Raw genomic sequence first — 14,895 nt, 5'->3', positions numbered from 1 at the left:
CCGCTCTCTGCCTCGGATGAAAGGCTATTGCTATCAATACGGCTACGAGGCTCTTCATGCCCTATGACCGACACAGTGTGCCGTTCCAGCAACGCTAGACTTTCTCCTGTCACTAGCTCCGCGATCTGACATCTGTCGTCGCTGGCCTTTCCGTGCTGAACTAAATGCTCTTTTCCGCAGCTTCCTTGAGGCCGCGTTTTTGGAATTGTCAGAGTGACTTCCAACAATCCTGAACTCGCGTCCGCGTCCCTGGTGTCATTTGGGGTTGAGCTAACCTGTGCAGCTGGATCGTCGGAGTGCGCGTTCACCGCCTCTAATACCGCGACGCTGCGTTCCGTCACGATACTTTCTTCAACTGCGATTCCAGTTTCGCAGAAATCTGGCTCAGTTTTTACTTTTGCCTGGCTGTTTTCTTGACCGGTGCTTGACAGGCATATGCTTTTGTGTTCCAGCACTGGCGGCCTCTCCGCTCGGGACTCGGAGAAGTTCTCCCTGGCCAACTGACTAGCTCTCCTAGACTCTTCCCTTACAAAAATTTTTAGTAACATTCTTTAGAAAGTCTTTCGACAATTGTTAATAGAACCTATCAACATTGAATAGAAAGTCTTTTAAACGCCTTTGTACATTGTAGTAACAACCTATCAACCGTCTTCCGACAATTGGCCACCGATATCCAAAAGACTCAAGTACATAGAATGTCTTTATACTTCCTATCATCCCCTTACCGAGTTTGTATACACTTCCTACTGACCCCTTACCGACAATGTCTACCAACACCCTATTAACGGTCTTCCGACAATTGGCCACCGTTATCCAAAATACTCAAGTACATAGAAAGTCTTTATACTTCCTATCATCCCCTTATCGAGTTTGTATACACTTCCTACTGACCCCTTACCGACAATGTCTACCAACACCCTATTGACGGTCTTCCGACAATTGGCCACCGTTATCCAAAAGACTCAAGTACATAGAAAGTCTTTACACTTCTTATCAACCACATACCGACAATGTCTACCAACGCCCTATCAACGGTCTTCCGACAATTGGCCACCGTTATTCAAAAGACTCAAGTACGAAGAAAGTATAATTCCTACATCAACTTTTGGAAAAGTGTATGTTAACTACACAGTACAACACTTTTACCAACAGTCTTATCACTTCAAAATCATTTTGTGAACACTATCCTGGAGTGCTTAAAGAATAATAGAAGCAAAATGCAAATTATTACATTTATTGTGCACAAGTGTACATACGCGCTACAACACACGCATGATGCATCAAAATATTTTATGGAGAACAATAGAGGAACAGAATATTGCCTTCGGCACGCTTCCCCTCAGTTCCCTCTGAGTAACAATGACTGACACACAGCAATTGAAAAACATAACAGGTTTTAATTCACGATGTTTCGGCTGGAGGACCAGCCTTTTTCGAGTATAGTATAGCATTCGAAACAAAAGCTGTGCGCTTCAAATGCTGTAGTACACTTGAAAACGACTGGCCCTCCAACCAAAACATCGTCAATTAAATCCCGTTAGGTTTTTCTTACATATATACGAGGTGTTTCAGGGAAGACTAAGTAATTTTCAAAAAACAGGTATTTTGAGATGAATGTATGGCTTTTTCAGCATAGTATTACCAGTGTTGGCAGGCACCAGAAAACTTGTGAAGAGTCTTACGTAATAAGCTGGTTAGCTGATTTTTATTAATGAACCTTTTCACTATCAGAAACTTTGTTAAAACATTAAGTTGGGCTAGTTGGTAACGGCTTGAAGGAATCATACTCTTAGCGGTAAGAACACACACAACACCAAGACACACACACACAGGACACCCGCTAGACTTCAACTATCTTTACTGGACACTTGTACGACATAAATATGTATCACTGAGCACACGCAGGTGCCTCGTCATCGGCATCAGGTCTAACTACGCCCTCCCCTCTCCTCCAAGGCATACGGTTGCGCCGATAAACAATCCCTTTTTCTGCCAATGCCAGGGAGGGAGTGCTTACACACATGTCACCCGCCTCTTGAATACGAAAGGCCTGGGAGCCGAGAAAAAGAAAGAAAAATTATCGAAGTCTTTCGTATTCAAGAGGCGGGTGACATGTGTAAGCACTCCCTCTCTGGTGTTGGCAGAAAAAGAGATTGTTTATCGGCGCAACCGTATGCCTTGCAGGAGAGGGCAGGGCGTAGTTAGACCTGTTGCGGATGACGAGGCACCTGCGTGTGCTCAGTGATACATATTTATGTTGTACAAGTGTCCAGTAAAGATAGTTGAAGTCTAGCGGGTGTCCTGTGTGTGTGTGTGTCTTGGTGTTGTATGTGTTTCTTACTGCTAAGAATATGATTCCTTCACTATCAGAGTTAGGCGTCTAGTTGCCATTAGAGATTTGTAGCAGTTACATGCACTGGAGGGGTTTCTTTCCCTGTGTGCTTTCAAAAGCGCATGTATTTTCGCACGATGCAGCCAAATTTTGTCGAGCCACAGCGGCGAAAGTAATCATGTTTTGTACATTCCAGAAACTACTACGAACTACGGCTACTACGAACAACTGGCTAAAAGTCTCTAACTGCAAACAGTTGCAAACCTGTGTTAGTTAAAAAGTTAATTATCAGAAATTAGTTAACCAGCTTACTAAATACACCTCACCGGCTTTCTGGTGTCTGCTAACACTGGTAATATTATGCAGCAAAAGCCATATTTTTGAAAACTACTTATTCTTCCCTGAAACACCTGGTGCATATAAATACTGCTCACTTTCCTGTACAACACAGAAACGAAATAATTTCTTCTGTAACATGAAAGTTCCATGAGCCACATAACAAACCCGTGGAAAAAAACTGCATGCTTACACACACATCTCTCCAAAACAGCTAAAAAATCCCACACAGTGAAACAATGCTTACACTGTCTTAAGACCAACATTAAAGGCTGCAAACACTAGCGAATTAAAAGTCAAACAAATGCCAAACATATGCTAAATGTCCCCATGGATGTAGATATTAAGCTATGAGCTGATTTTAATAAAAATGCATCAGCACAGAAATGCTTAAGAGACTTTGTTGGTGCACTATCCTGACACTTGTCCTCAATATCAGGCAGCCTGCTTGTTGTTCATCATCATCATCAGCCTGACTATGCCCACTGCAGGGCAAAGGCCTCTCCCATGCCTCTCCAATTAACCCTGTCGTTACTTGTCTGCATCACCAGTGGAAGAGGTAGCGTCCTAGTGATGAGACGTGTGCACGAACAGGTAGCCTTCTCCATGGCAGAATGCAGCAGCAAGAGAACTGCACAAGAAAACATTCAAAGTATACAGTTATAGTAACTTCTAATAGAATCAAACACGGAGCAGCAACAATCAGTTAAATGTGCACTAAAATGCAGCACTCCGAGCGAGTCCAATAAGGCTGCTGAGTAATAGCATAAGCAGCAGTCACAAGACTAGAACTAAATGTAATGCGTCCTTGAACAAGAAAAAGCTATAACATGCTGTTGTGTTCAATTCTGCCCCCACATTCGAAGACTGAATGATATTCACAGGAACTGACATTAACGTGTTACACCTAATTAGGCAGGCTCGAGACAAGGCAGTAGGTGACTATAGGTTCTAGGAACACTAGGGGAGAGTTATTAGTAGAGTTCGCAGATAGAAATAGTTTACGGATTATGAATACCTTCTTCCGCAAACGAGCAAACAGGAAGTGGACGTGGAAGAGCCCCAATGGTGAGACTAAACATGAAATAGACTTCATACTGTGTGCACACCCTGGCATCGTAGAGGATGTGGAGGTCCTCGGTAAGGTCCGTTGTAGCGACCACAGAATGGTAAGGTCTCGTGTTAGCTTAGATTTGAAGAGGGAACGGAGGAAACTGGTGAAGCGAAAGGCTATTAACAAGTTAGCATTAAGAGGGAAGGTAGAGGAATTCAGACTGTCGCTGCAAAACAGATTTTCCGCTTTAACTGAAGAAGACGACCGCAGTGTTGAAACAATGAATGATAATCTTACAGATATCGTTACAGAGTGCGCCGCAGAAGTAGGTGGTAGGATGGTTCGACAGGATACCAGCAAGCTATCTCAGGAGACTAAAGATCTTATTAAGAAACGCCAAAGCATGAGGACTTCTAACTCCACAGACAGGATAGAACTAGCAGATCTATCGAAGTTAATAAATAAGCGCAAGGTAGCCGACATAAGAAAGTTTAACGTGGAGAAAATCGAGCATGCTCTAAGGAACGGAGGTAGCCTAAAATCAGTGAGGAGAAAACTCGGCATAGGTAAAAACCAGATGTATGCGCTAAAAGACAAACAGGGCAATGTCATCAGCAATATGGATAAGATAGTTGAATTAGCCGAAGAATTATACACAAATCTATACAGTAGCGAATGTAATCATCAAGTTACTGAGGGAGGCAGTAGAGCACAGCAATGGGACATCCTGCCAGTAACGAAGGAGGAAGTAAAGAAAGCCTTAGGAGCAATGCAAAGAGGGAAAGCAGCTGGTGAGGATCAGGTAACAGCAGATTTGTTGAAGTATGGAGGAGAGATTGTGCTACAAAAACTAGCCACCCTGTATACGCAATGCCTTGTGACCTCGAGAGTACCAGAAGCTTCGAAGAACGCTCACGTTATCTTAATTCATAAGAAAGGAGACGTCAAGGACTTGAAGAATTACAGACCAATCAGCTTATTGTCCGTTGCCTACAAGGTATTTACTAAGGTAATCGCTAATAGAGTCAGGAAAACCTTGGACTTTAGTCAACCAAATGATCAGGCAGGCTTTCGTAAAGGATACTCGACAATAGACCACATTAACACCACCAATCAGGTGATAGAAAAATGCGCGGAATATAACCAACCCCTATATATAGCCTTCATTGATTACGAGAAAGCATTTGACTCAGTGGAAACCTCAGCTGTCATGCAGGCATTGCGGAATCAGGGTGTGGAAGAGTGTTATGTGAAAATATTGGAAGATATTTATAACGATTGCACAGCTACTATAGTTCTCCATAAAGTCAGCAATAAAATTCCAATACGGAAAGGTGTCAGGCAGGGAGACATGATCTCGCCAATGCTCTTCAATGCCTGCTTACAGGAGGTATTCCGGGGACTGGAATGGGAACAGTTAGGGGTAAGAGTTAATGGAGAATACCTGAGTAATTTGCGATTCGCTGATGACATTGCCTTGCTAAGCCACTCAGGACAAGAACTGCAAAGCATGATCAACCAGTTAGACAGGCAGAGCAGAACGGTGGGGCTAAGAATTAACATGCAGAAAACCAAAGTAATGTTCAACAGCCTAGCAAGGGAACAGCAGTTCGCAATTGGTAGCGAGGTGCTGGAAGTAGTAAGAGAATATGTCTACTCAGGGCAGGTAGTGACCGCAGATCCGGATCATGAGAGGGAAATAACTAGAAGAATAAGAATGGGGTGGAGCGCATATAGCAGATTCTCTCAGATCATGATTGGTAGCTTACCAATATCCCTGAAGAGAAAAGTATACAACAGCTGTATCCTACCGGTACTCACCTATGGGGCAGAAACGTGAAGGCTAACAAAGAGGGTTCAGCTTAAGTTAAGAACAACGCAGCGAGCTATGGAAAGGAAAATGATAGGTGTAACGTTAAGAGATCGGAAGTGGGCGGAGTGGGTGAGGGAACAAACGCGGGTTAATGACATCTTAGTTGAAATCAAGAAGAAGAAATGGGCTTGGGCAGGGCATGTAATGCGAAGGCAAGATAACCGCTGGTCCTTGAGGGTAACGGAGTGGATTCCAAGAGAAAGCAAACGCAGCAGGGGACGGCAGAAAGTTAGGTGGTCGGATGAGATTAAGAAGTTTGCGGGGATACAGTGGCGGCAAGTGACAAAGGACAGGGTTAATTGGAGAGACATGGGAGAGACCTTTGCCCTGCAGTGGGTGTAGTCAGGCTGATGATGATGATGACCAAATTAGGCTACCACGAAGAGATATTTAGCCATTCCAGTCATATGAAGATAACATGCAGGCCATAAAATATAAAAATTATTTTGTGTTTCTGATTTGTCTGCACAAAAATTCAGGCAGCTTTTGTTTTCAAAAGTGATGGCACAAAGACATTGCAATATAATGCACATGTTGCTGTAGATAATGTATCATTTGGAGCTATACCAGGTGTTAGGGGAAAATGTATGAACAAAGAGTACAAAGGTGAGCAAGTTCGTCAGGGCAAGAGTGGCACACTCTAAAGCAAATGAATCAAAATATTAAGGCACACACTGCGTCAGATACAATACTTGTAAGTAAAGCTGCATAGAACTACAAGCGATAAAAGCCTCAGAAACGTGCCCCTAAGGGAGCAGCTGGACTGGTAGTTTTTTATTTGTCCCGCAGCACATCCCTCTAGTGCTGAGGCCTGCTCATATCTGTTTAAGTTAAGAATACAAGGGAAACAAGCAAACAAGTGTTCCAAAGAAGATAAAAATGTGCACTTAGGTTGTTCTTTAGGAAATTACCTGTCACTAATTGCAGCAATAAATACCTCGAGAAAGAAAATAAGTTGTTTACACAGCTTATTACAAACCTTGATGGCACGGGAGAAAGGCAACATCAAATGCATCGGTTCAAGTAAAGCCAGGGGTCTTGTTAAGGTCACAGCAATATTTGTTGACTTAGGCTCAGCTAGTGTAATGCAATCAGTAACTGAACGTCGGCATGAATAAAAAAACAATGCACCAATACTCAATTCCAAATGCATTTCAACTGTACAGTGCAGTCAGTTGTGACAAAGGGAGTGTGAAAGAAAACCTCAGCAATGCTCATGACATCGAATAAGCACCTTTCTTCTGTACAGCTAAAATATAAGCTTTGCAGGGTTTCATGTAATGCAAGGATAACCTGGTAAGGTATCAATTATTGATGCTAGCAACAAATATGCTTCTAAAGCAGAGTGCTCCACTTGAACGCCAATATTCAATTATGCATTGCCCGTTAGGCCATGCCTTCACATCACTGGTGCACTTCAAACATGCCATACCTTGTAAGAGGTAGGTACTGCTGAAGTAAACCTATAAAATTTATTTGCTGCTTTTAGACTGCTGTATAAAGGTCATGAAGCAGATAATTGTTTTAATTTGGTCTATACAGTGGTCAAGATTTCCAAGCACGAGAGGCATGAGGGAAAAAACTATAGAAAGCATTTCACACTATAACACAATGCACTTGACTAGGGGAGTGCTTTCATGACGCCCGCAATATCTTTTCCCTTTCTCTTGGTCCTCTTTTAAAAGAAAAAAAAAACGAAAGAGAGAGGGAGCCTGGACCAGAAGAGTTTTGGCAGGCTAAAAAAGACAAGGAAAATATACCCACTTGTCTACCTATCCTTTTACAAGTGGCACATGCTTGATATCCAGTGTCAATGGCTGATAGGCTGGACCAGCAGGTCTTGATGTCATTTGCCTCTGGTTGAGGTAGCATTGGCTCGATGACAGATGAAAGCTGGTGCAAAAGTAGCGTGATGATACCGGTGGAGCAGCTGTACAGGGCTTGACTGCGGGTGCATTTGAAGAAAGGCTGCATTAGAGCCATGCTTTCATAAACATCATCACAGAAGCCACATCCCATTAAAACCTCTAGCTGTTCAGTCCAATGTGTTCATGAGTGGAGGCTAATTATTAATTACCTATGCCTCCAATAGTTAGCAAAAAAATGGTTTACAAAGCTTGTCATACTTTTCTTAAAGCTATTATTCGCGAATCACGTTATACTTTTATCGCTTCAGACTGAAAATGGGGGAATGACATAAATGTAGTGAACGTAAAAAAATAAAATGACAAACCTTCCATTGTGCGATTACCTCAGCTGCACTGCAATGGAATGGTTCTGCTATTTTTAATCGTCGTTTCGTTGACCAGAACTATCAAGAAACACAGCACTTGATGTGACTGCGACGTAGAACGGGCAATGCTCCTTATCCAGTAAACACTCAGGCAGCAGAATCAAAAGACGCACGCCGCTACAAGCACTTTTCGTTCTTATGGTCTCCTTTTCACGCGCTGCTCCTGTTCAGTCGGAATAACGAATCAAGCAGCACCCCATAGTTCTCGGCGTGCAACCAAATTCTATCACATAACTCCTGCGCCGAGGAGCTGACGCAAACAGCGTGAGGCGGCGGGTTAAATGTTGCATAGTTGGCAAGCGAGCGTGTCAGAACACCTTCTCTCTGCAAACGATCGCGTGGTGCACGCATTTTGCACCTCACTGCGAACAAGACGTGAAGACCAACCCAAATGCATTCGCAGCCCTCAATCATACCCCCGACACATCGCAGAAGTCATTTTCCAGTTCTGTACTTACATTTGTCAACGTTCACGGCAAGCCGTTTCTTCTATCGGGCATAGGGCGCCGGCCGCTCTCGGCGTGGTTGCGTGCAGTACGTCAGAGCAGTTTTTGAGCACTGCGTGCGCGTAAGAACGTCTTCCGCAGCACTGGAGCCATCTGTCACCTTCCGAGTTCAGTCACACTACCACAACACTAACGAGGACGCACATTTAACACAAAGAAACTGAAGAAACGCACCCACAACTCCACAACCGTCGCACCCTGCACCCTGTCAACAAAGAGTCGTTTCAGCGTCCTAAAAAAGATAGTGTAGCGCGCGGCCAACGTGAGACTCGCAATCCGCCGCCAGCGAACGGAAAGGTGGCGCTAATGTCCCCTAACTTTACACGCGTTAAAAAAAGAATTGATAAAGCCCTTTTTGCCACAAACTTGTTGCATTAAACGACAAAATATTTTGTTTCAATTACAAAGTCAGCAAATTGGAATGATTGCGGTGAAAAAATGCGACTACTCACAAGCATCTGTTTCTGGCGGCGCTGCGAACGAAAGCTTGGAAAACCGGGCAGCATGCCGCTCAGCTACAGGCGACGCATCTGGGGCCAGGAAAGCCGCAGCCGCTGCACGGCTGCACTGTCTGCCTAGTTCTAAGGCTATAACTCAGCTCCCCGTAACTGCGTCGCAGAATAAGGAATGATGATGATGTTGCCAAACGCTACTGGTTTCGGTTTTTATTTTCGCATATTGTGTGGCTTAGCGTACTCTACACAGCTTGGCTCATGCGATTTAGTGTACGTGTGTGTACCTAGGGAACACGAGCGTTCGCACGCCGCTCTAGCGTGACGCGCGAAACTTTCAAGGCTGCGCTGCAGCATCGCCTCTGTTTTGTGTGTGTTTATATCACGTCATTGGACACCTTGCACGCTCTTTGCTCGAGCGAGCCCCGCCGACAGTCGCGCTACCGTAGTCTTTTTGTGTGCTTCCTTGATTGCTTTTTGCCTCTGCCTTATGCGGTCCTCGGCTCGGCCTCACGTCCGCTGATGGCAGTAAGAAAAGGCGAAGACTGAACACATGCTTTCGCGCGTCTACTCCGTATGACTACGTTAAAACACAACACTTTATTCCAGGATTCCTTAGTCATTGCATTACGGGAAGATAGAAAATACAGCTCTCACCACGTTTTCCCTCGCCACAGCTTCGTACCGTGTTTGCGTTGAAGGAGATGCAAGTGAAGATGCGGAAGAGGCACTGCGCCTGTGTTTTAGCGGTGCTCAAAGTGGGGGATGCTCTCACCCTAGCTTTTTCCATACTGGAAGCTCCTCTGTGGCTCAGTACTACCGAAAAATGTAACAAGTCAAGAATGAGGGCTTATAGTGCTCCAATTGCCGTGCACCTTCCTCATGCAAAGCCCTTGTTACCGCATTTGAGTACAGCGGGCCGCTGTTACCTGTTTTGTTTCTCTATACTTCTCTTTATAGTATCGGCCGCCGAACATGAATAAAAATTAATATTGCCTTGCCTGAAATTTCCCATGTACAGTCGCTGAGGAACGAAGCAACTTGAGTTCTCGAAGCTGTAAGCCTGCACACGTTACACAGAATATACTCAGAGCGCGAAGCGGTGCGGCCCTTTTCGCGCGGGGTTTTTCAGTCCCGTGCGATCAGCCATTGCTGGTCGCTCGAGGAGGAGGGTAGTGCGAGGGTTTAAATTGGGCGCTCCCACGTGGAGTGGCATAGTGTACCGGGCACTTTTGCATGGCGGGCAGTGTGCAGGGAAAGTGTGCTTGCGGTGCAGGTTCAGGAAGATGGTGATATAATTTGGGCGCCATTTGGGCTAGCGAGAACGTGTCATTCAATGAGTGTGGAAACACATCGGTGCAATGCTAAACTTGAATTTTTTTGTAGCTCGCAACAATAATCCCTCTGAAACCTCAGAGCGAAACGCTCTTAATGCTAGTGTGTTTTAGCACCGTCGTACGGTACATCACTGTTCAACTGCACGTTAAAATATGACCTATCAAGAATTACAACAATATCAACACCAACGTGTTTCGAATTGGCAGAGTTGTTGTACAGCTCTGCTGAAAGTCTTTGTTAGTTCTGAAATGTTAAATCTGTTTAATGACTGCCTGAGTACAGAATTTAAGGACGAATACGCTGCAGAAAGCATTGTTTTCGTGTAGAATGAGCCATCAGCGAAACTGATTCGCTGTAACGAAGTCATCATTGCGCTTATGTAACACAATATGTCACTAGCTCCTATTTTTTCTTAAAGTTCTTTTAATTTCCTTGAAGTGCAAGGCAATAATACTTGAGTATTCTATGAATTCATTCACTTTGTACCAAAATTATTTCGTTTGCTGGTAATTTTTTTCGTAGACTTTATACAATCAAAAATTGTCACTAAAGGTCTTCAATTCAAGGCACGTTTCTGAATTTCGGGATAAATGTTCTGTTATGAACTTTGCCCTTTTCCCCGCACTCGAAAATGCGAAAGCAGTAAATCTAGTATTGAGAAAATTGAACTGAAATTTCTAAAAATCCACAGCGTGCTCGGCTATGGGAATGTGATTGCAAATTTTTGTTTCGTCTTCAAGGTTAGTTAAGTTGCTGGTTTGAAGTTGTCGGCTACAGTACTTGATTATTTTTGGCTTTTATTTGTTTATTCGCATCACCAAAATGCTTTCTCGGTTCGTAGTATATTTCTATTGACAGCAGTATATAAGCAGTAAGAAAATTGTATGAACTTTCTATCAACAAATGTTGATAAAATATGCCCTAAGAAAATGTGACTGCAAATGTTTGTTTCGTGTTCAAGGTTTCTTTAGTTGCATTGACATGTTAGGCTAGAGTACTTAATTAATTTAGGCATTTATTCTCATTATAAAACGTTCTGTCGGTGTCTATAGTATGTTTCTACTGACAGCAGTACATAGAAAGCAGTAAGGAAATTGTATGAACTTCCTATCAACGAATGTTAATAGAATATGCTTGGCTAAGGGAATGTGAGTGTAATGTTTGTTTCGTGTTCAAGGTTGTTTTCATAGCTTTGAAGTGTTCGCCTACAGTACATGATTTGAGGCATCTATTCGCATGACCAAAAATGTTTTGTCACTTTCTAGAGTATTTCTGCTCACAGCAGTCCGTAAAAAACATAAAGTATTAAAATGGAATATATCTTCTGTTTTAAAACATTTTCCCATATCCTGATTACATTCCAAACGCATTTGCTGCGAATAATGTTGGTCGCTTTTCGATATAGTGAAATTGTTGACTAGCTGCAATAGATTCCACCATGCAATCAGGTAAGATGTCGTTACGATTATGCGAACAAGATAGCGTTAATCACCTCGAACACCATGCAGTTTGTTCATGTACTTCTCTCAACGTGTCAAACGGCACCCAGCTTTTCTAGTAACTTTCTATTGACAGGAGTAAATACAAAGAAGTAACAGTCTACCAACATTGTATTGACAAAGGTACATAGAATGTAAAAATTATTTTCTAGTAACTTTCTATTGACAGGAGTACATACAAAGAAGTAACTTCTATCAACGTTGTATGAACAATTGTTGATAGAATGTAAAAGTTACTACAAGGTTACTAGAGTCAATAGAATGTTAATACAAATTCTAAAGAAAGTTGATATCCATTTTTGTAAGGGTTAGCTCAGCGAGTTCCAGCGCTAGCTGCTGGCGCCTTGCTTCTAATACCTCCAAGACGCAGTTAACATCCTGAGGTTTTTCCTCGCACAGCGGCGCCTTTCCTCCATTCACTTTTGCAAGCTCACCCTGAAAATAAGCTAAGCGCGCCTTCGCCAATTTCACTCGGTACCTCACATCGAGTGAGGGCCGGCATGGATAACTCTCCATACCGCCGTCTATATCCCTCAACTGTCCTACCGGCTCGAACACATGCACAAGGACGCTAATAATGCGACGAAGGAAACTCACAGTTTCGATGCGTCGATCCGCATTGCCAGCCCTCTGGTGTCGGAATCCACCGCCACTTTTACCGCACGCTGCGATGAGCGGTCGCACGCTGCTGGTCCTGTAGACGGTGTCGTCACCTGCTGTGACCCGCCGGTGACCGTCAAGTTCTCGACGCGCTGCTTTTCTGGACCGGATGCAGTCCCGCGTCGCTGGACTACTGCCGTGGTCCTTGCATACTTGCCGCCGTCTCTCCGCAGGTCCGTTCTCGAACGCTGACCTGTTTCCTTGTCGTCGCCTTTCTCCCTGCCTACAGTCTTCTTCCTGCGCCGTCTTCCGATGGCCTCAGGATCCTGTCGACTGCGCCAGTAAAGTTCACAGGTTCCCTATCTTCCTTCCTCGCACCAGGAGGACACCGGCAGAGACGGTTTGTTTAACTGAAGGCTGAAGCTCTTCGCACCAGGGGTGCCCCGTCAGACACGGTCTTGCGGTGAGTTGGAACGCGGGGATAAAAGGAATACTTGAAGTTTGTGTACAGAAATTTACATTTCATCAAGATTAGGCACTGGAGACACATTAAACGGTAAAACGATACAAAACAACAAAAAGATGGAACTGCCTAACAAGAGGGGAGGCCCCTACTCGGCGTAGCCAAAGATACATAGCACCTGACCTTAGCGCAGAACCCTTTCTCCTGCTCCGGGGCCCGGTTTTAAAGACCTAAAGGCCCGACCCACATTTGGTGGCTTCCAATCATGTTACAATGTTCACATGATTGGTTTATCGAGAGCCTGGCCAGCCCTCCAGCTCCCGTAAGGTGAAGCACCCTCTCCCCCACAAAATACAAGTAAAAACAAACACAAATACACATTCGTTCCAGCACGTGCGCGAATCGGTAACGCGGGGCGGGGAGGGACACCATTAGTCCCGGCGCGTTCGCGAGCGGCCGCGTTCCAAGAAAGAAGACGCTTCGCTTTGAGCGCCCCCAGCCGCGTTCCGATGACCCCGCGTACACTACCGATCCCTTACAGAGGGGAATGATACGAAGATTGGGAGTGGGGGTGGGAATAGGAAAGGTAAACGGGGAGATTGGAATGGGCGAGATACCCGCTTGAGTCAATAACCACTGACCCTGACGGATAAGGGAAAGCCGGGCAAGCTGCGAGTCACGATGGAGACTGAGAAGAGAACGAAGAGGATGGAAGAGGCCTGTGGCAAAGAGCTTAGTGGTAGAGGTAGTGATAGGGAGGTTGAGAGCTGCCTTGTAGAGGCCCACAAGGGCAGTCTCGAGAGCGTTAATTTGAGTGTGAGTGAAGGAAGCGTAGGCTGCAAAGTACAAGACCTTGTTGAGGGCCAGCGCGTGGGCAACTCGGCACGCGTGAGCCTCGTGGAGACCTGAGCGTCGAGTGACCACGCGCCGCAGGAGGTGAGTTACAGAGTGGCAGGTGGTGACAGCGCAGTGGAGGGCTTGCACATTCTTAGCCGCATGCAAAGGGAAGCCAAGAACTTTGCACTACGTGACGACAGGAATGGGAGAGCCATAAAGGTGGGGAGAGACGAAGTGGTTGTGTGAGCGCTGGTGTGAGGAATGGTTGAGAAGAAGGAGCTTGGATTTTTCAGGAGCAGGAGAGAGGCCAGCAGTGGTGAGGAAGGAGTCGATGAGATCTAGGGCACGTTGCAGGGTGTCCTGTACGTGACTGGGAGAGCCAGATGAACACCAGAGAGGGATGTCATCGGCGTGAAATATATGATGCAGGTCGGGAATTTCAGCTAGCTGGGAGGCGAGAGGGGCAATAGCGAGATTGAGAAGGGTAGGAGAGAGAACAGCACCTTGAGGAGTGCCTCGGGTGAGGTTGTGGGGGTCGGACAGATAGGTGTCGACTCGAAAGCGAGCGACACGTTTTGAGAGGAATGAGCGAATATAACAGTACATGCGGGAGCCACAGTCTAGGGAGGCGAGTTGGGAAAGGATGTGGTCGTGGCAAACACCGTCGAAGGCCTTGCGAACATCGACGGTCACAAGTGCGTGAATTTGAGTGCGGGTAGGTGACAGAAACGTGTGCTGGAGAACCAGAAACATGTCCTGTGCACAGACGTGGCGTCGGAAGCCGATGAGAGAATGAGGGAAGAACTCCCTCGTCTCGAGAATTCAGAGAGGCGAGTCAGGGCCATTCGCTCAAGGGTCTTACCAACACATGATGTCAGGGAGATTGGGCGGAGGTTATAGAGAGAGGGAGGCTTGCCCGGCTTTGGAATCATAGAAATGAGGGAGGAGGTCCAGGAGCTGGGCAGGCAGCTGCTATCCCATGCATCATTGTAGGTTTTAAGGAGGAATTCTTTGGCGCAGTCAGGAAGGTTCCGAAGTGTGGTGTATGTAATGGCATCCTCACCGGGAGCCGAGCGTGTAGCATTAGCAGCCAGAGCCGATTCGAGCTCCCGGAGAGTGAAGGATTGGTCCAGATCGGGGTTAGGTCCACCGCAGTACACCGGGTAGGAGGGTGCCAGACAGGGCGGGAGATAGAGAGAGGCGAGCTGATCAAAAACATCGGAGGGAGTTCCTTGAGTGAGGGCTTTAGCTAGAATGGGAGCTAGGGCAGGCTTAGTGCCAAGGAGGGATTTGAAGAGAGACAATGTGGATC

The 14,895-nt window shown here is 45.4% G+C and overlaps 1 long non-coding RNA gene across 2 annotated transcripts; it reads right to left on the bottom strand.

Moving 5' to 3' along the window:
• Nucleotides 1-2,328: 2,328 nt before the first annotated feature.
• On the bottom strand, nucleotides 2,329-8,583 carry LOC149337693 (uncharacterized). Of its 2 annotated transcripts, none has more exons than XR_016284419.1 (3): nucleotides 8,347-8,583; nucleotides 7,360-7,563; nucleotides 2,329-3,299 (listed from the first exon to the last, which is right to left on the bottom strand). It is a non-coding gene; the product is annotated as an uncharacterized LOC149337693 (long non-coding RNA). The 2 variants fall into 2 exon arrangements; XR_016284418.1 differs by having other exon boundaries at nucleotides 7,360-7,540; nucleotides 8,347-8,582.
• Between the last annotated feature and the right edge of the window lie 6,312 nt (nucleotides 8,584-14,895).

Source organism: Amblyomma mixtum, chromosome 7 (assembly GCF_055824585.1).
Source record: "Amblyomma mixtum isolate Tamu chromosome 7, ASM5582458v1, whole genome shotgun sequence".
Classification (NCBI taxonomy): domain Eukaryota; kingdom Metazoa; phylum Arthropoda; class Arachnida; order Ixodida; family Ixodidae; genus Amblyomma; species Amblyomma mixtum.
This window is presented reverse-complemented; position numbering and strand designations above follow the sequence as displayed.